The following is a 19,387-nucleotide window of genomic DNA, read 5'->3' on the forward strand; positions in this document are numbered from 1 at the left end:
GGGTACAGTTGGGGGAACTAGAGGTGGTACTCATTGGAGGTGGGGGGCAGTGTCGCTCGCTGGCAGGGTGGCTGGTGCAAGCCCAGGACACAGCAATAGTCGTCAGTCAGTGCCTCCCTGTGGGACCCCCGCCCCAGGGCTGGGAGCTGGGGCCTGGGTGGGTGCGATCAGGCAGCTGTGGTTTGCAGGGGATTGCACCAATCAGCTGCGGGTGCAGGAGAGGGACCAATCGGGGATCTTTCTGAGCTGCAGCTTGTCTGCTCTGTAAAAACCCCAGTTTGAGTAATCCCCCGGGACAGAGAAAGGAAGCTCAGAGGCTCTGTTCAGTAGACCCGCGTGGTAACTCCAGGTTTTGCACAACATTGGTCCAACTTCTGGGGGAAGGGAGGACCATGTAGTTTGGATGGCCTCCACCTCAGTAGAAGGGGGACCCATTTTCTTAGGGACAGGAGGGCATTAAACTAATAACAAAAGGGGAGGAGTAAAAAAAGAGGGAAGATGGGAGCACTTAGCAAAAAATCGTGATGTTGAGAACAAATTAATCAAAACAGAAAGGACATGTAGAGAAGAAAGTCTTTAGTTGCCTAGACACCAATGGTAGGAGCCTGGGTAACAAACAAGAACTGGAATTTATGAGCATAAATTCGCGCTAGTTGGTATTATTGGAACCTGGTGGGATGATCCCCATGACTGGAATGTTACAATTCATGGTTACAGTCTATTTAGGAAGGCTCCAGTGGGCAAAAGGGGTGGGAGAGCAGAATTATGTCAAAAATGGCATGACCTGTTTCTGAGTCGCTGATCACGTAGCAGAAAATGATCTTGAATGCTTATGGATCAATGTCCTAACAGATAAAGCACAAGATGGGCTATTAGTTGATGTCTGCTACAGACCATCAAATCACACTAGGGGACAGGATGACTGTCTCCGTGCGCGCCTATCTATAATGTGTAGGGGGAAAAGCTGTGTGATGATGGGGGACTTGAATCTTAGTGACACACACTGGAGGGCTCATGCTGCCAGTGCTAAAACATCCTTGGGATTTCCTAACTCAAAGTGTTGCATCCAACATGGGGGAATTCTCTATTACACCATATCTTGACAGATAAAGAGGAATTGATCACAGAATTAAAAGTTAATGGTAATTTAGGTACAAGTGATCAGGATTTGATAACATTTTAAATGTTCAAACAGAATCAAGTCCAGACCAGTAACTATAAACTTGGTTCTTTAAAAGGGTCAATTTCACAAAGCTGAAAGCTATTTTGAGCCAAATCAGCTGGGAGAAAGAATTTAATCAGAAAAATGTCAATGATAAATGGGAATTGTTTAAAAGCCCAAAAAGCCACAATTGAGGAGGAAGGCCGTATTGGTTAAAGAGAGATCTGATGTAGAGGCAAAGTGAAGGCAGCTATACAATATAAAAATATACATATATAGCAAATGGAAAAAAGAGGAAGTTGATAGTGAGTTAGGAACTATAGAAAATTGATACGGGAAGCAAAGGGACACAAGGAGAAGGACAATAAGAAGGAGGGCTTTTTATGTATATTAGGAGCAAAAAGAATCCTAACCACGAGCAATGGTAGAATTATCAAATTATAATGCAGAAGAGAGGGAAAACAGATGATGCAATCATATCATAGAATAACACTCTCCATTTCACTAGGATATCAGGAGGATGTAAAACAGCAGCTACTAAAGTTAGACATTTCTAATCAGCATTTAAATCAGCAGGTCCAAATACTTTGCATCCAAGAGTTTTAAAATAGCTGGCTGAGGAGCTCACTGGACCTTTAATGTTGATTTTCAGTAAGTCTTGGAACACTGGGGAAGTTCCAGAAGGCGGGAAGAGCAAAATTGTGCCAATATTTTAAAAGAGTAAACGGGATGACCCAGGTAATTATAGGCCTGTCAGTCTGACATTGTTTCCAGACAAGATAATGGAAAAGCTGATACGAGACTCGGTTAATAAAGAACTAAAGGAGCGCAATATAATTCATTCCAATCAACACGGGCTTATGGAAAATAGATCCTGTCAAACTAACAATATCTTTTTTCGATCAGAGTACAAGTTTGGTTGATAAAGGTAATGGTGTTGGCATAAGATACTTAGGCTTCTATGCTAAGGTGTTCAACTTAACATCACTGTTAAAGTTTGCAGATGACTCAAAAATAATGACGAGAACAGGTCATCAGATACAGAGTGATCTGGATTGTGTGGTAAGCTGGGCGCAAGCAAACAGTGTGTGCTTTAATACGGCTAAATGTAAAATGTATATATTTAAGAACAAAGAATGTCGGCCACACTTACAGGATATGGGACTCTATCCTGGGAAGCAGTGACTCTGAAAAAGATTTGGGGGTTGTAGTGGATAATCAGCTGCACATGAGCTCTCAGTGCGACACTATGGCCAAGAGAGCTAATTTGTGATCCTGGGATGCATTAACAAGGTGTGGGGAAAAGAATCTCAAGTAGGAGTAGAGAGGTTATTTTACCTCTGTATTTGGCACTGGTGTGTCCTCTGCTGGAATACTGTGTCCAGTTCTGGTGCCCACAATTCAAGAAGGATGTTGATAAATTGGATGGGAGTTCAGAGAAGAGCCATGAGAATGATTAAAGGATTCAAGAAACCTGTTTTATAGTGATAGACTCAGGGAGCTCAATCTATTTAGCTTAACAAAGTGAAGGTTAAGGGGTGACTTGATCACAGTTTATAGCACTCTCATGGGGAACAAATATTGGATAATGGGCTTGTCAATCGAGTGGAAGGAGGTCTAACACGATCCAATGGCTGGAAGTTGAATCTAGACAAATTCAGACTGGAAATAAGGTGTAAATTTTTAGCAGTGAGAGTAATTAACCATTGGACCCATTTACCAAAGGCTGTGGTGGATTCTCCATCATTGGCAACTTTTAAAAATCAAGATTTTTTTTTTTAAGTACTTGGGGGCTGTTCTCTGGCCTCTGTTCACCAGGAGGTCAAACTAGATGATCACAATGGTCCCTCCTGGCCTTGAAACCTAGGAATCTGTTAATCCTTGTCTTCCTTTTCCTTCTTCTGGACTCTGTAGATTTTTAAAACACTCAACTTCAGAAAAGTGCTAGAGTGGCAAAAGGAAAAAACAAAGTAACTCTGCCACTGTAGAGCTTGTCCAGAGTTGGAGGACAGGTCTGGGCCATGACCAGCTGGCTTGTCCCATATTGCTCAGGGGAAGGGAGGTTCTGGCTTGATGGGAATGGCAAGGGCCCACTATGGGAAAGGATGAGAACCAGGGACTTAAAGCAAATAGATTTTATTGACAATTTTACAGAACACAGAGGAAAGCATAAAATAAGACACATCTAGACCATGATGCCTAGATCGACACTACAGAAAGCATTAGCAGGCTGGTCCTAAAGGCCAAGGTACAGCAAATACCGCAGCATTTCCTGTATGTACAGTACAGTAGAAGCTTGTCAGAGAAAACATGAAATTGACAAATTTATCAGAGGGAGATTCTCCTGGGAGACAGTATCTGACTTACCAGGAATAGCATCTCCCACTGCCATGTGTCAATAGGGTTGACAATTTCGGCTGGACGTATTCCTGGAAGTTTTTTCATGACACAATCTTTAATTTCTGCAGACTCCAGGACAATCCTGGAGGCTTGGCGACCCTATGTGGCCATGGCAGCCTTTACACAGGGTAGTTTTGCCCTGGGAATTCAAGAACTGACTCATTTGCCAATGTCACCTTCTGCCAACAGCCAGCCGGAGTTACGCCCCTCGAGTTAGCATGGCTCGAGCGAGAGTCGCACAACTGTGAAGCTACCCAGTGATGGGATCCATAGGTGCTGACTCCATGGGTGCTCTAAGGCTCAAGTATCAATCGGAAAAAATAAGGGGTGCTCAGCACCCATGAGCCAAAGTGGGTTTTTTATGTGATAAGTGTTATTAAAGATTTCGGTTTAAGGCGAAGTAACTTCCAATGCACACACTGAAACTGGAAGGTGGAATTATTAGACTACTATACCGCGATCGGGACAGACACGACTGAATTATGTAGCTGTCTTTAATGTGAATCAAGACCAGACCAGGGAACTAGATGTAAATAAGATCGCTGACAGTTTCATCCAGAAAGCCACAGTGAGATGTAACGTCTTTCAACAGGAACATTAGTGAAGACAGCTTTTGGGTGAGTGCAATGATTTTAATATACTGTAATTCATGATCATGTAATTATGTAATTCATTACTATTTGAATAATGATTAAATTGTTAAGATACCAATGACAGATACATATTCAATAACTATAACATGAAAGAAATGTATAAACATGCTGAAAATAGCCTCCCCCCAAAACTGGCAGAGCCCCCCCCCCCCACGTCTCTTCAAAAGCACCCACCGGCAAAAACAGAAGTCAGCATCTGGGGGATCAGGGGCTAATGAGCTGTGTGAGTCCAGCTGTAGCCTGAAGTTGCAGCCTCACTGCATTACTAGCTCTAGTATAGCAGCACATGAGTTCAGCCCACTCCCCTGAGAGCCTAGCAAGCCTGAGCTTAAAACACCACTTAACTCGAGCTAGAGGTTTCATGTGTGGACAGAAGCTGGATTATGGGCAAAACTCAGGTTATACCTCGTTTTCACACTGCAGCCAAGAGAGCCCGTCCTGTTATGACTCACCTGGCTACTTGAGGAGCTGCTAGATCAACTGGAAGTAGCAGATTTCCATAGTCTTACACACACATGTTACTGTAGGGCTAATGGCGTTAACAAATACCTTCACGGCTCATCTCGGAGAGGAACACCCTATGCATGCGCCATAGCTCACAGCAGGGCATGTGGGGGAAATTTCCTCTGTCTGTCCCAAAGCCAATTCATCCTTTAAGTCCTATATTGCTGGCTCTCTGTATAGGAGTGTCACGGACTCACAGGTCATGCCCACTCTTGGCCCCGTATGGTCCCTGGGGGGAACCCCCTTCAGTGCGACAGCCCTTCTCGGGGGTCCACTCTCTCTCGGGGGTTAAGCCCCTCTGCCTCCTGGAACCGCACCTCTCTGAGCCTTAGCATGCCTGTCTCTTGCTGTGGGCTCCCTCAGGGAGTCCACTCGCTCTGGACCCCCCAGGGCCTCCACTCCCAGAGGGAATAATGCAACCCTGTTCTCTAGACCGGAGTGACTCTCAGCCAGCGTAAAACAGGAGGGTTTATTGAGCGTCTGAACACAGCATAGGAAACTCTCAGGGCCCTCAGGCCTGGCCTCCCTCAGCACAGTACATCTAAGTCTCCTCTGCATCCAGGTGGGCTCTGCCTGCTCTCTCTCTCTCCAGTCCCGAGACCCTGAGCTTTCCAAAAGCTGGGCATCCGATATCACCGGCCCCAACAACTCCTCCCCTGTCTTTTGTCTTCCGTCCCCAGGTAAACAGGTCGCTGGGGCCCTTTCTCTTCCGTCCTTTGTTCTCCTCTGGCTGGAACCGGCTGGTCAGGTCACCTGGGTCCTCTCTCCTCAGCCCTTTGTCCTACCACTGGCCAGAACCGGCTGGCTGCCAAGCTAGGGTGGGCCTCTTAGTCACCAGGTCACCAGTTGTTAGGCCATTGTCTGGGGATCCCAGCTGCCAGGCGAGGTCACACCTGATCCTCTGCAACAACCAACCCTCTCCCACCACCTTGTTAAACATGCAGTACATAGGGAAACTGAGGCGCGCACACACTATTCATGTAAAACACTACAAAAATCCCCAACTTTGTCACAAAATGTAAATTGGTTCACCCCTATCTGGTCTCAACCAGACAGACATTGTACATACCCATTTCTATAAAATCCACCATTTCAACCATCCCAAATAGGTTCATAAATAATGATTACAGGCCAGTTTTTCAGATGGTGTAAATCAGCATAGACCCATCCCCATTACTGATTTACCCCAGCAAACCTTCTGGCCACCTTGCAATGTTGCACTTGGAAGAGCTGAGCCCGCAGGCTTACCTGGTCCAGTGTCAGCTGCTACAGGTTCACTCAGGGTGGGGCCTCTGTTTCTCCTCTGAGCCATGGTTCACAGGCAGCTCTAGGGCTCATAGGAGGGGTCATCACTCTCTGGCTGAGCCACAAAATTCCTCCCTTCCAGGCTTAAATCAAAGCCCCCAGCGTTAAATCAAAACCCACCCCAGGTTTTGGCTGGGCACAGCCCTTCCTACCAATCTGTCCTGTTGCCTCACAGTCTGTAGCCCCTAAGCATGCAGCCCTCCTCGGCTCCGACTAGTCAATCCAGCCCTTCTTTCCCTGTTTAATAGGGGTGGTTTCACCCTCTCACTGTCACAGCTAGCGTTATAGGGAGGAGCCAGGCCTCCCCTCTACTAGTGGTTACCAGCCCATGGCTCTTAAACAAGGGTGCATCCTTAACTGATGTGGAGCTAGGGAAGGCTGAGTTAATTAACTGTCTTTTTGCAGTGTTGGGAGGAGCTGATAGCCTTCTGCTCCACCAGGCAGAACTTCAAGGATATTTGTGTAACCTGAGGCAAAGTTGCGTGATTTTAGGCACATTAAACATCTCCTGATTTTTTTGGTCCCAAGATGTTGGCAGATGGATAGGCAGAAACTCCCACTGGCACAAGGAGAAAAATTTTCTAGCATCATCTCGTTGTTTTCATTGACACAATGGGCCAGATCCCCGGGGATGTACATCGGTGCAGCTTCATTGGAGTCAATAGGCCAGATCCCCAGCTAGTGTGAATCAGCCAGGGCCAGATGTCCACTGGTGTCACTCAGGTTTGCTCCAAAGGAGTCAATGGGCCAGATGCCCAGCTGGTGTGAATTGGCCACAGCACCACTGGAATCCCACAGGCAATCTTTGCTGGAATCAGTGGCGCCAGCCTGATTTACACCAACTGAGCCTGGCCCATGATTCGTTGGACTGACTCTTTCTGACAGTTTCGGATGGTTTTGTTTCCTACAGTCGCTCAGGGCATGTGCTGACAGTCCGTGACCTTGGGAGTGATCACACAACGTTCTCTACAGAGACATATCACAGTCGCCTAGGGAGGGGAAGGCAAAAAATAACCCATGCTGCTAATAAGAAAAAAATGGAGCAATCATCTTGGATTAGCTATCCGCCCGTATCCACAGCAACCAGCATTGAAGGGCCAAATCTTCGCCTCAGGAGATTGGACACATGGGACCAGATCCCCAGCTGGGGTAGATGGATTTCACTGGAGCTAGGCCATTTACCCAGTGGAGGTAGCCCATGAGATTTGCCCTGTGGGGGCTGAGGGTGGGTGAGGGCAGGCTGGTCCCACCAACTGGGCCAGGACGCGGGTGGGTGGGGGGGGGGGGAGAGTCTATTTACAGTCGCCATGAGCCTCTGCTGGCTTTGAATTGTCTCTGCTTGCTTTACTGAGGCTGCTAGCCCAGCAGGGCCAAACAGCAATGGGAGTTGGTGCTGCTTCATATATCGCCTCCTTTCATTTCCTGCTTCTTTAAAAAAGGGAAGAAGGAGGATCCGGGGAACTACAGGCCAGTCAGCCTCACCTCAGTCCCTGGAAAAATCATGGAGCAGGTCCTCAAGGAATCAATTCTGAAGCACTTAGAGGAGAGGAAAGTGATCAGGAACAGTCAGCATGGATTCACCAAGGGCAAGTCATGCCTGACTAACCTAATTGCCTTTTATAAGGAGATAACTGGTCTGTGGATGAGGGGAAAGCAGTGGATGTGTTATTCCTTGACTTTAGCAAAGCTTTTGATACAGTCTCCCATGGTATTCTTGCCAGCAAGTTAAAGAAGTATGGGCTGGATGAATGGACTGTAAGGTGGATAGAAAGCTGGCTAGATCGTCGGGCTCAACGGGTAGTGATCAATGGCTCCATGTCTAGTTGGCAGCGGTATCAAGCGGAGTGCCCCAAGGGTCGGTCCTGGGGCTGGTTTTGTTCAATATCTTCATTAATGATCTGGAGGATGGCGTGGACTGCACTGTCAGCAAGTTTGCAGATGACACTAAACTGGGAGGAGTGGTAGATACGCTGGAGGGTAGGGATAGGATACAGAGGGACCTAGACAAATTAGAGGATTGGGCCAAAAGAAACCTGATGAGGTTCAACAAGGACAAGTGCAGAGTCCTGCACTTAGGACGGAAGAATCCCATGCACTGTTACAGACTAGGGACCGAATGGCTAGGAAGCAGTTCTGCAGAAAAGGACCTAGGTGTTACAGTGGACGAGAAGCTGGATATGAGTCAACAGTGTGCCCTTGTTGCCAAGAAGGTTAACAGCATTTTGGGCTGTAGAAGTAGGGGCATTGCCAGCAGATCGAGGGACGTGATCGTTCCCCTCTATTCGACATTGGTGAGGCCTCATCTGGAGTACTGTGTCCAGTTTTGGGCCCCACACTACAAGAAGGATGTGGAAAAATTGGAAAGAGTCCAGCGGAGGGCAACAAAAATGATTAGGGGTCTGGAGCACATGACTTATGAGGAGAGGCTGAGGGAACTGGGATTGTTTTGTCTGCAGAAGAGAAGAATGAGGGGGAATTTGATAGCTGCTTTCAACTACCGGAAAGGGGGTTCCAAAGAGGATGGATCTAGACTGTTCTCAGTGGTACCAGATGACAGAACAAGGAGTAATGGTCTCAAGTTGCAGTGGGGGAGGTTTAGGTTGGATATTAGGAAAAACTTTTTCACTAGGATGGTGGTGAAGCACTGGAATGGGTTACCTAGGGAGGTGGTGGAATCTCCTTCCTTAGAGGTTTTTAAGGTCAGGCTTGACAAAGCCCTGGCTGGGATGATTTAGTTGGGAATTGGTCCTGCTTTGAGCAGGGGGTTGGACTAGATGACCTCCTGAGGTCCCTTCCAACCCTGATATTCTATGATTCTATGCTTCTCTAAAGCAAAGGGTTGGCTGTTTGGTCTCCCAGGGGGCAGAGTTAAGGTTATGCCAGCATGCTAGGCATGAGGCATTACCTGTACTGTGCTTCTTCTGTTGTGTTATTTTTATTAGTGAACAACGCATAATTGAGGAGTCCAGTGGCACCTTAAAGACTAATAGACTTATCTGGGAATAAGCTTTCATGGGTAAAAAAGCCCACTTCTTCAGATGCGCATGTGGGTAAAATACCCACTTCTTCAGTCTCCATGCATCTGAAGAAGTGGGTTTTTACCCACGAAAGCTTATGCCCAAATAAATCTGTTCGTCTTTAAGGTGCCACCAGACTCCTCATTGTTTTTGTGTATACAGACTAACAGGGCTAACCCTCTGATACTTGAATGTATAATTGCTGGAGCTTGCAGGCTTATCTACGCAAACAATTAGACTGCAGCAAGCTGGGATATGATTCGATCCCCTGTAGCCTGCTGGGGTCTAACTGTCCATGTGCACCCTGCTGATGCACCGTAACAGTTCGTCAGAGCACTTTGATCGTGTCCTCTTTGAAACAGGGCTGGCTCAAAGTGCATTAACAGCCTATTAATGCACATCAGCAGGGGCCCCACTGGACAGTCAGTCCACTCCCCAGGTTGACACCATCTGAGATGTGAGGCTCACCTCTCTCTCCCTTCCCCCATTCTTGGGTGTCACTGTCCCTTCCTTTAGCCCTGAGAACCAAAGGGGCTGTTTTTCCCCAGCTCTCCCAGGCCCAGGCTGTGTCACATGGAGCTGAATTAATCCATCACATGAGGGGCAGAATAATGAAATTTACCGTCTCGCCCTGCTCCCTGACACAAGCCCGGAACAGACTGTCACTCACAACACGACCATTCAGGGCCTCTCACAAAGCTGGGTAAGATGGTTATGTAAGTGCAGGGAGGCTGGCGCCGAACGGGGGAGGGGATCTGATTGCAAACCCACAGGAGGAGGGGGGTGGTTCTAGGAAAAGCTCTGATCTGGGACCTGTGTGACCCTCTGATCTTCGCTCTGAGTAAAGATCTACAAAAAGGTACACAACCCGCAGCTGGATCTCCGATCAATATCAGCAAAGGGTGCATTGGCCGAGCCCTTTCCCCAGCCCCCCATATCTGAAATCACTCCTCTTCTTCCAGCTGTGATGAGAGAAACCAAATCCCCAATGTGGGACTGATAAAAGGGGTCAGGGGGCAATTAGTGGTAGAGCGAAGCTGGTGAGAGGGGGCCACGGGGTTGCTGAGCGATCGGGACTGACAGCAGGACTGGATTAAAGGGAGCTGGGGGAAGCTAGCATGGCCTGCGTCTATTGTGATTTCTTGAAAAGGCTCAAAGAAGAAATCAGAGCATTAACGCTCCTGAGCAAAGGGAGCACGGAGCCTACTCAAGTTTTCCAGGAACAAGATGATCCTGCTGCTGCCTCTGGCTCCTTCCGCTAACCTACTTGAGCTCTTGTGCTGTTGTGGCTCCTTGGCAGGTGACAGCATGGAGGAAGGATGGCCTAGTGGCTACAGTGCTGGCCTGGTGTGTGCAAGGCTAAACGCCTGATTGTCAAGCCAACGGACAGTTCTGCTTGTAGACTCTGTGCTCTCTCACGGTGCAGGCCAGGCTGGGTGAATCAGGGAGGGGCACAGTGCATTAAAGAGGGGGCGGAGCAGCAGCTTGGGGGAGTTAGCTGGTGCTAGTCACCTCTGGGGGGGGTGGCAGGTTTTGTCCTGCTGGGCGTGGGATCAGCCTGCTTGTTACTGGGGTAGAGCTTCTCCTCTCACCCTTGCCCCGCAAAGTCACAAGCAAAGCCACCGAGACAGGAGAGCCGCTTGGGGGGCAGATCCGCAACATGCTGGACTGGAAGGGAGCACTGGCATTTCATCCCAGCTTGAACTCCCCTAATACTCTGCTTCCCTTGGCTTCGGACAGCGTAGCCAGCCAGCACTGAGAACGGGGTTTGAACCCTGGACCTACAACCCTAAAAGCATGAGCGACAGGAGCAGCTCCATTAGCTGGCAGCTGTAGTAGACTCTTATCCTCTTCCATGGACCAGCCACTAGAGCAGGAGAAAAGACCCGCACTGGAAGAGCTACCCTTGCAACCGCTGTGTCTGCTCCCTTTTAGGAGGCTGATGGGCGTTGTCTGGGGATGGGGGAGGGGCTCTGCAGAGTCGTAAGCCAGGGGCTAGCTCCAGGAAGGGTGAGAGAGGACACATGTTCCCGCCTGTACTATTTGCATGTGACTCATGGGGCCTGGTGATGCCATCCTGTCCTCCCAGGGTGATGCAATCAGATGACCCCCCCATGCAGAGACACTGCATGACTGCCTCTGAAATACACCGGTGAGGGGGAGCAATACTAGCCCTTGGAGGGCCTGTGAAGATAGGATCCTCGCCAGGACGGGTCATGCACCAAACTGGACCTGCAGCCAAATGCCTGGCCAGGATGCCAGGTCCCAGAGCCTATGACCCGCAGACACAGAGAGTTAATGTTTAGACAATGGAGCTGGAGCATGGGCAGGGGAGTGGGGAGGAGGGGAAGGAGGGGACCTTGTGGCTGAACAAGCTGCCCCCGCACAAGAGCCTTGGCTGTGTAATTTTCCAGATTCTCCCAGGCCAAGTGCTGGGGGGGTGGGGAGGACAGACGCCAGAGCAGACAGGCCTCTGGAGGAGTCCCGAGAGCAGCACATGCTGCCAACCTCAGCTGGAGGGGAGTCTGCCAGGGGGTTGCAGATGGCTGGGGGAGCCGGGGCTGTATGTGCGTCAGAGGGGGAAAACGTCAAAGCCCATGCCATGCGCTCGCTCCCCCCGTGCAGTCTGCAGGCTGGCGCTGCATGCCCATGTCGATAGACTGTGCATCATACACGTGCTTGGTGGGGGCTGTCTGCACAGAGAGATGGCAAATCAGGGCCAGAGAGAGGGGGGCTTGGTCCCAAGCAAAACCCCCCGAAGGGCCTGCTCATAGATAGTTCTGCTGGGTTGATGCCTGGGGGCGGGGAGGTGATTTACGGGAATATTTGGACATTAACCTTTCTGCTAAATGCAATGGCAGAGGGGAAGGATGGTCTAGTGGCTAAGGCACTGGCTGGGAATGTGGATTCACTCCCTTTCACAGCCTCCCTTCAGGCCAGTTCCTGCGCCTCAGTTCCCATCTGTAAAATGGGGCTAAAAATCTTGTCCTTCATCTGTCCTGTCTTGTTCGATGTTAAGCCATTTGACTCTTACCATGTACATTTTCAGCATCTGGTGCGAGGGGGCCCCGATCTCGGCTGATGAGTAGTGCTTAGCATTCCCACCGTGGCAATGCTTTCCTCCCAGTGAGAGTCGGGAATCACTCTGGTAAGTTGAGATGCTTTAAAAGTTTCCTTTGAGATTCAAGAGGCTTCTCTGAGCACCAGCAGGGAAGGGAAGAGAAGGCCGGGGCAGCTAAGAACGCTGCTGCACTTTTAAGCTGGAGATCGGTGCAACATTGTATGTATAATTATGCGGCATTGTAGTGACTCCATGCGACAGATGCAGTTATTATTGCAATTGCATGCACATGGGGGTTAGGACCAGAACCATGGTGCTCTGGCTCCTACAACACAGGCCTCTCCGAACTAAAGGAAACCTAACTGCTTGGGGCAACAGCAGTTCTCTTATCTCTGTGGGCAACTTCTTGGGGGCGCCATGGCCCCCATACATGGCCCTCTATCGTCTGCAACAAGTGAAAGGAGGCAGGGAGATGGCCCTGTGACTTGGGATCAATACATATGAGTAGGGTTACCATATTTAAAAAATAAAAAAAGAGGACACTCCACAGGCCCTGGCCCCGCCCCTTTCCCAACCCTTGGCCCCGCCCCAACTCCGCCCCTTCCCCGCCCCAACTCCGCCCCTTCTCCAAAGTCCCCGCCCTAACTCCCCCTCCTCCCTCCCAGCCACGCGAAAAGGGCTGCCCGAGCGCTACCGGCTTCACGGTTTGCCGGGCAGCCTCCAGACCCTGCACCCCCGGCCGGCGCTTCCCCAGCGCAGCTGGAGCCCGGGAGGGGAAGCGCCCAGCCGGGGGCACAGGGTCTGGAGGCTGCCCGGCAAACCGTGAAGCCGGTAGCGCTTGGGCTTCGGGCAGCCCCCATACCTCCGGACCCTGCGCCCCCGGCCGGGCACTTCCCCTCCCCGGCTCCGGCTGCTGTGCTCCTCCCCTGACTCTTCGGCTCTGTTTAAGAGCCAAGCTGCCCGAGCGCTACCAGCTTCAGGCAGCCCCCTTGCCTCCGGACCCTGCGCCGCCGGAGCAGAGCAGCTGGAGCCCGGGAGGGGAAGTGCCTGGCCGGTATTTTTCCCGGACATGTTCGGCTTTTTGGCAATTCCCCCCGGACGGGGGTTTGATTACCAAAAAGCCGGACATGTCCGGGAAAAACTGGACGTATAGTAACCCTACATATGAGTGTATCAAGTGGATCTGCAACTTATACAGGGCAGTGGCTCTCAGTCTTTTCCAGGGACCTCCTCCCATTATGAGAGAGGCAGGGTGGGCACAGCCCCCTGACACCTGTGTGTGACACCCCCCCGAGAACCCAGGGAATAGAAGAATATCCAGTGGGGATCCCTTGGATTATTCCAATACGGAGCGCCAGTGGGGAACAATTACAGAGGCAGCATTGAGCACCAGCTAGGGCCCTAGGCTGGAATTCAAGAAAAATTCTTCTTAGCTCTGACCTCAGACAAGTCCTTCAGCCTCTCCACTGTCTGTCTGTCTTGTCTGCTTACACTGCGAGCTGTTCGGTACAGCATCACCAGTCACTACAGGTATGCACAGCACCTAGTACAGCAGGGAGCTGATCTCACTGGCAGCCCTCGAGGAGCTACTGAAATGTCACTAAAGCTACTCTCCTGTGCCCATCCAAGGAAATCTGCATTTGCAATGATGGGCATGCCGCATACTCCGCCAAACCCTTACAGTTGGACAGTGTCAGCGCTGCCTTGGGTCTCCCCTCCCTGCCTATTGCCAGGTGGAAATTGTCCTCCATTTCATTTTTATTTTTAAAGGCATCTGAGCAGCTCGGCAGGGTATGCCCAGGGCTCTAGCAGGTTCTCTCGCCCTTTCATAAGGCAGCTTTTGGGACATTTTTTATATCCTTGTTGCCCATCTGTGCTGAAAGCAGTGAAGCAGGTCAGGGCTCTCCTTGTTGTAATCTTAGGGTTTGTTTTGTTTTTAATGAAGAATGGACACAGTCCATTTACCCTGAACACAGGAGGAACACACAGCAGCAATGTCCTTGCTCAGAAATCCCCACATCTGCCTCTCCAGCAAGCTCTGTGCCCAAGAAGCTCTGTCTCTGCTTCCTGCCAGGATCACACTCACAGCTCCTTCTCCTGACTTCCAACCTCCAGCATGCACAGCCTGCAACTAGCCTCCTAGCCCCTGCAACCAAAGGAACCCCCCAGTCCACAGGGCTCAGCATTGACCTGCCTGCATTGGGGAGTCACCCCCCAGAATCTGCAGCTGCTTTTACTACATAAAAGGGCTTGATCGTGCCTTCTGTTGAGCCCAAAAGACAGTGCCTGGCACAGCCATTGGCTTTAATGAGGTCTGTGATTATCTTTGGACCCCAAACCCCTTCACTGAGGGCAGCTGCTAGCACCTTGCAGCGTGACATTATTCATTTTCAGCCTGTGCTGGGGTGATGGTCTCCTCTCAAAGAACCATTCAATAGCAGATATATCAAAACCTCCCAAAATCTTAAAGGGCCATACGATGTAACTGGGGTGAGCTATCCACTAGGCTCCACTATCCTTAGTGAGGTAGACTTTCCCATCATACTACATTACACATAGGCTTGGAAGAATTCAGTTTTTTAAAAAAATTTCACTTGATAATATCAATGTTTATTTGTAAACTTTTTTTCAGGTTTGTATATTTCCATTTTCACAGTTGCTCAAAATTACAGGTTTTAAGCATTTTTTTATTTTATTTTCATAAACTTAAATTTTCAGTGGCAGGAAATTATGGGTGTCAGACAATAGTGGAGTCAGACAATAATTAGTTAATGACAGTAGATGCCGAGATTCACAAAGATAAAGCTTTATAACCATTAAAACACAAATTGTCACTTTGCATGCCAAAATAGACAAAGTAAATCTCCTTAAATCAAACTTGAAATCGTTCTTAAGCAGCATTTTTCTTACTTTGCCTATTGGTAAATTTCTGTTATTATCAATGGAAATATTTTTTGATTGTTTGTGCGTGTGTACCATGAAATTGAAGATTACTGACATTTATCAATAAAAATCTGATCCTTTCAAACCTATAGAATCTATGGATCTGAACTAGATCATAGCTACCATATCCATCCACCCACCCACCCCTCCAAGGTGTCTATACTGTGCTCCTCTCTGCCGTACACTGTCCATCTGGGCATCCTGCATGCTATAGAGCTTCTGCAATGTGTGCGCAGAGCTTGCTACTGTCTAGCTTTGTTCTGTAGCTACAAGATTGACTTTCTTATGGTCCAGCTATACTAAAGAAGGACCCCGATCAAACTCTCAGCTCTGACCCAGATTTTGGGGAGATTCAGGTCTAGATCAGAGTGTTAGGGCTCTCTCTCTCACGCTTTGTGAGTAAGAGCCGTTGTACCCACGCTGTTCAATTTGCCTCTCCAGGGTTGGGCTCTGGTGCACTTTATGGCCAGAATTACACGGCGGCATAGCCTCCCTGTGGGAACAGCTCAGCTCCAGCCCATGGTGGTACTGCAAGTCTTGTGATTTGCCTTCACATGCTGCATCCTCCAGCCGGGGTGACTGGCGTCCTGGGAGCAGAACGGGGCATAGAAACCGGGCTGTCGGGATCCAATCACAGGGTGGAGCGAGGATAAAGCATCTATTATGCCTCCCAAGGCAAATGAATTAAACAGGAAGGACACAAAAGGAAGTGAGTGACTGGCATGAGTCAGAGAAGGGCCAGAATACCATCCCGGGAGAAGGGAGGCCTCTGAGCTCTGAGGACGCATACAGCTTGGGCAGTTGCAGGGCAACCATCCCCGTCACCAATTTGCCACTGAGCGGTAGTGGACACTCAGGATCCACAGCCCAGCCAGGCCTGGGGCTACTCACCAATGAGCCACACCGGCAGCTTTTGTGATATGGAGACCAACACGGCAAGGTCACCATCTCAGCACACACTCGCCACCAAACAACCATGGGGTGGGGAATGCTTGAGGGTGCTAGTGTTGCTGGGTTGGAGTCAAACCAGTGACCTCCAATGGAGGTGGGAGGCTGGGCTTGCCAGTCCATTGAAGCCACCCAGTCCCCCAAGGGAGGTGATCGACTTCCTTTAGCCAGGTAGTGTTAGTGTTTCCTGCCCAACACGACCAGAGGTTTCTGTGAACCTTGTTTCCACGCACTTAGTCTCACTCAAGTTGGGTGCATACAAGTGTCTGGGTGAAGCTTAATGACAGGAGGTCAGATGAAATGATCTGACAGTCCCTTTTGGACTATGAAACTATGAAGGCTCAGCATGTTTCCTGCTCCAGCTCCAAGGGGTGGGAGTCCCTTTTGGGCCATCTGCTAGACCCTACACTGCATCATGGGGCCAGGACTGAACTGATAGTGTGTGTGTGATCCCAGGGGATGGGATTTTCCTGCTTGGCTCAGTCCTCGCAGTGTGTATCAACATAGGCCAGGCTTGTCTTCCTCTCTAGGACCCTTTCCAAGCAGTTGTGCAAGCAAAGCCGTGGGGGGCCCAGTCAGGATGTCCTTTGTCATCTGATTTTGTAACACACTTTGCACTAGAGAGAAACAACTGTGATTCAGCAAACTATTATACCTGGGAATATAGCGAGTCACTAGGGTCTGCTCTGACATCCAGCCCTCGAGCTGGGACACACATATTCTGAGCAGGCAGGGTGGCGAAAGAATAGAGCAGCAGCCATCCAGATCGCAGTTACCCCTTATCAGAGTGAGTGTCCCCTGCCTGCCACCATGCATTGTGAAAGCCCCCCCGCCATTGGTAACTGATCAATTGGAAACTGCAGGACTCTGCCCCCTTCCCTCCCCTAAGAACTTGGTAGCAATTGGCTACCAATCTGCTAGCAGGGGACACTGTCCTTGATCCAGAGGGGCTGTTCATCTCATCCTGTTAAGTAAATAGATATTTTAAAAAAATAATCAACAGCTAAAAAGAGGAAAATAGTCTGGACTGAAACATGACATGTCCATGCCTGGAACAAGATTCAGCTCCCAGCTACACCCGTGTCAAGCTGAAGGCTCTCCACTGACTCTGTTGGAGTTACTCTGGATTGCCAATGTGCAAATGAAGCCAGAGCCCATTAGGTATAGAAATAATATACCTAGCTCTTATCAGGAGATCTCAAAGCACCTTACAAAGGAAGTCTGTATTTTGATCGCCATTTTACAGATGGGGAAATTGAGACCCAGGGAGACTTGTTTGAGGTCACACGGAAAATCTGTGGCAGAGTAGAGAATTGAATGCAGGTCTCCCACAACTCTGGCTACAGCCCTAACCACTGGGCTATTCTTCCTGACTCACCCTCTACTACTCACTTAATCAGGTTGCTGCTCTTTTCAGACTCCATCTACACTGGAAAAAAGCCATGTGGCAGCAAGTCTCAGATCCCTGGTCAACTGATTTGGGCTTGTGGGGCTCATGCTATGGGGCTAAAAATAGCAGTGTAGACATTCCTGCTGTAGTCAGTTGAGCTGGGCTCTGAGCCCAACTGCCGTGGAGTTCTTTCTGTAACATAGCTGTACCTTCAGACTCCCTGCCAGCGTTTCCAGATCTCTCTGGTTCTGAGGTGCCTAGAACTGAATGCTGAATTCCAGAATGCCGTCACCAGGATTGTGCTGAACTGTACTGACTGGGCTAGCACTTTCCAGGCACACACCCTGGCGACGTGACTCTCTCGCTTAGCCAAAAGCTACAGATGAACCCTAGAGCCCTCGAGGAAGGAGCATGGAGCCTACAAACATGTGGCAGATATTAGCCATGTTGCTTTAAAGCATGACTGGAAGGCGCTCAGCTACTATGGGGATGGGCACAGTATAAGAACCAACAGAGAACGGAATAGGATACCCTATTGACAAAGAAAGGCTCGAGCCGCTCCAGCTCCCAGTGTCTCTCCCTCCAGAACTCTGAGGAGTTTGGATCTTGGGGTTGGTTGTGCCCAATTCAGAGGTCAAATTGCACCCTTCACAGCTCTGTTTTGAGCTAAAGAAGTCTGAGGGTTCTTGCATTTAGGGTCAGACCCATCCCAGCAATGGTGGGGGAAGAGAAGTGGGAGAAAGGTGATGGTATTGGGAGGACAAGCCAATGACATGCAATGTGAGGGAGAGCAGTGAACTGAATCAAGGACTGTGATACAATGGGGAACATGTTCAAAAGCACCAGAGTGATTTAGGATCTTCAGTCCAAGTCTCAGAAGTGACCTAACGCCTAGGAGCTAAGTCCCATGCCCCCCAAGGACCTGCGGCACAGATCCTCAGAGGTATTTAGGCACCTAATTCCCTTTGATTTTAATGGGTGTTAGGGTCCTAAATACCTCTGAGGATGTGGGTGCAGATGACTTTTGAAAATGGCAATTGGGGTCCTAAATCACTGAGACGTTTTTTAAAATGTTTGCAATCTTGCCAGGACAAAATGATCCCCAACTCCTCCACTGAGCACAACCTCCCTCGCCCCCCCGTGCCACATGCATCCCCTTGAGAAAAGCTGGAGCAGGCAGACCTGGCTCTGTGCTCTGAAGGTGGAGTGAGATGGTCTTAGGGAAAGACCATCTTCCAGAGTCAAACCCCATGCCCTGAGGATACCAGGCCCCAACGCCCAGATGTATAAATGAGGAGCTGTTGGCTCAAGCAGTCAGGATTGGGGCCCTGTAGTGCCAGGTGCAGTAAAGACACATTGGTCCAGGCTGATCCAAAGAGTAGAGCCTGGCAACCTGGCCCAAACCTGACGGAACCCATCTACACGTGTCTAGGGCTGCCAACTGTGACTGAAGCTATTCTGGGAGATTCCCCCCCCCCCCCCCCCCAACATGACGTAATGTCAATTTCTTAAAATATCCTATTAAAATCTCCCAGATTGCTTTCCAATAGTCACCGGGAGATCCATGCTGATTCTGGGAGACTCCAGGCCAATCCTGGAGAGTTGGCAACCCCTACAAGTGTCAGGTTCGGGTCGGGTTTGAAAAAAAAACAAAAAACCTGTCCCTCTTGTGCTCAGATTGGGCCTGAGCAGACCTCTCCCAAAGAGACTAGGTTAGCCAGCCCCAAAGCACAGCTCAGAACCAGCCTCTTGACCTATACCCCTAGAAGGTCTGGCAGCCAGAGCATCCCCTGGAGCTTCCTGAGCCAAACCCTGCTCAGCAACGGGGCAGCTGCCTTCTGCCCCATCTCGGAGGGTCCCCCCAGATAGCATATCCCAGCAGCCTTGGCTGGAGGACACAAGGCTTGGTGAGCATCTGGGAAAGGTCTGGACACTGACTCCAAGGCATGGCCTGGGGCAAACGTTGGGGGCTGCTCAGCGAGAGCCTGGCGGTTGGCATTGCTT

This window comes from Emys orbicularis, chromosome 7 (genome assembly GCF_028017835.1).
Source record: "Emys orbicularis isolate rEmyOrb1 chromosome 7, rEmyOrb1.hap1, whole genome shotgun sequence".
NCBI classification, from domain to species: domain Eukaryota; kingdom Metazoa; phylum Chordata; order Testudines; family Emydidae; genus Emys; species Emys orbicularis.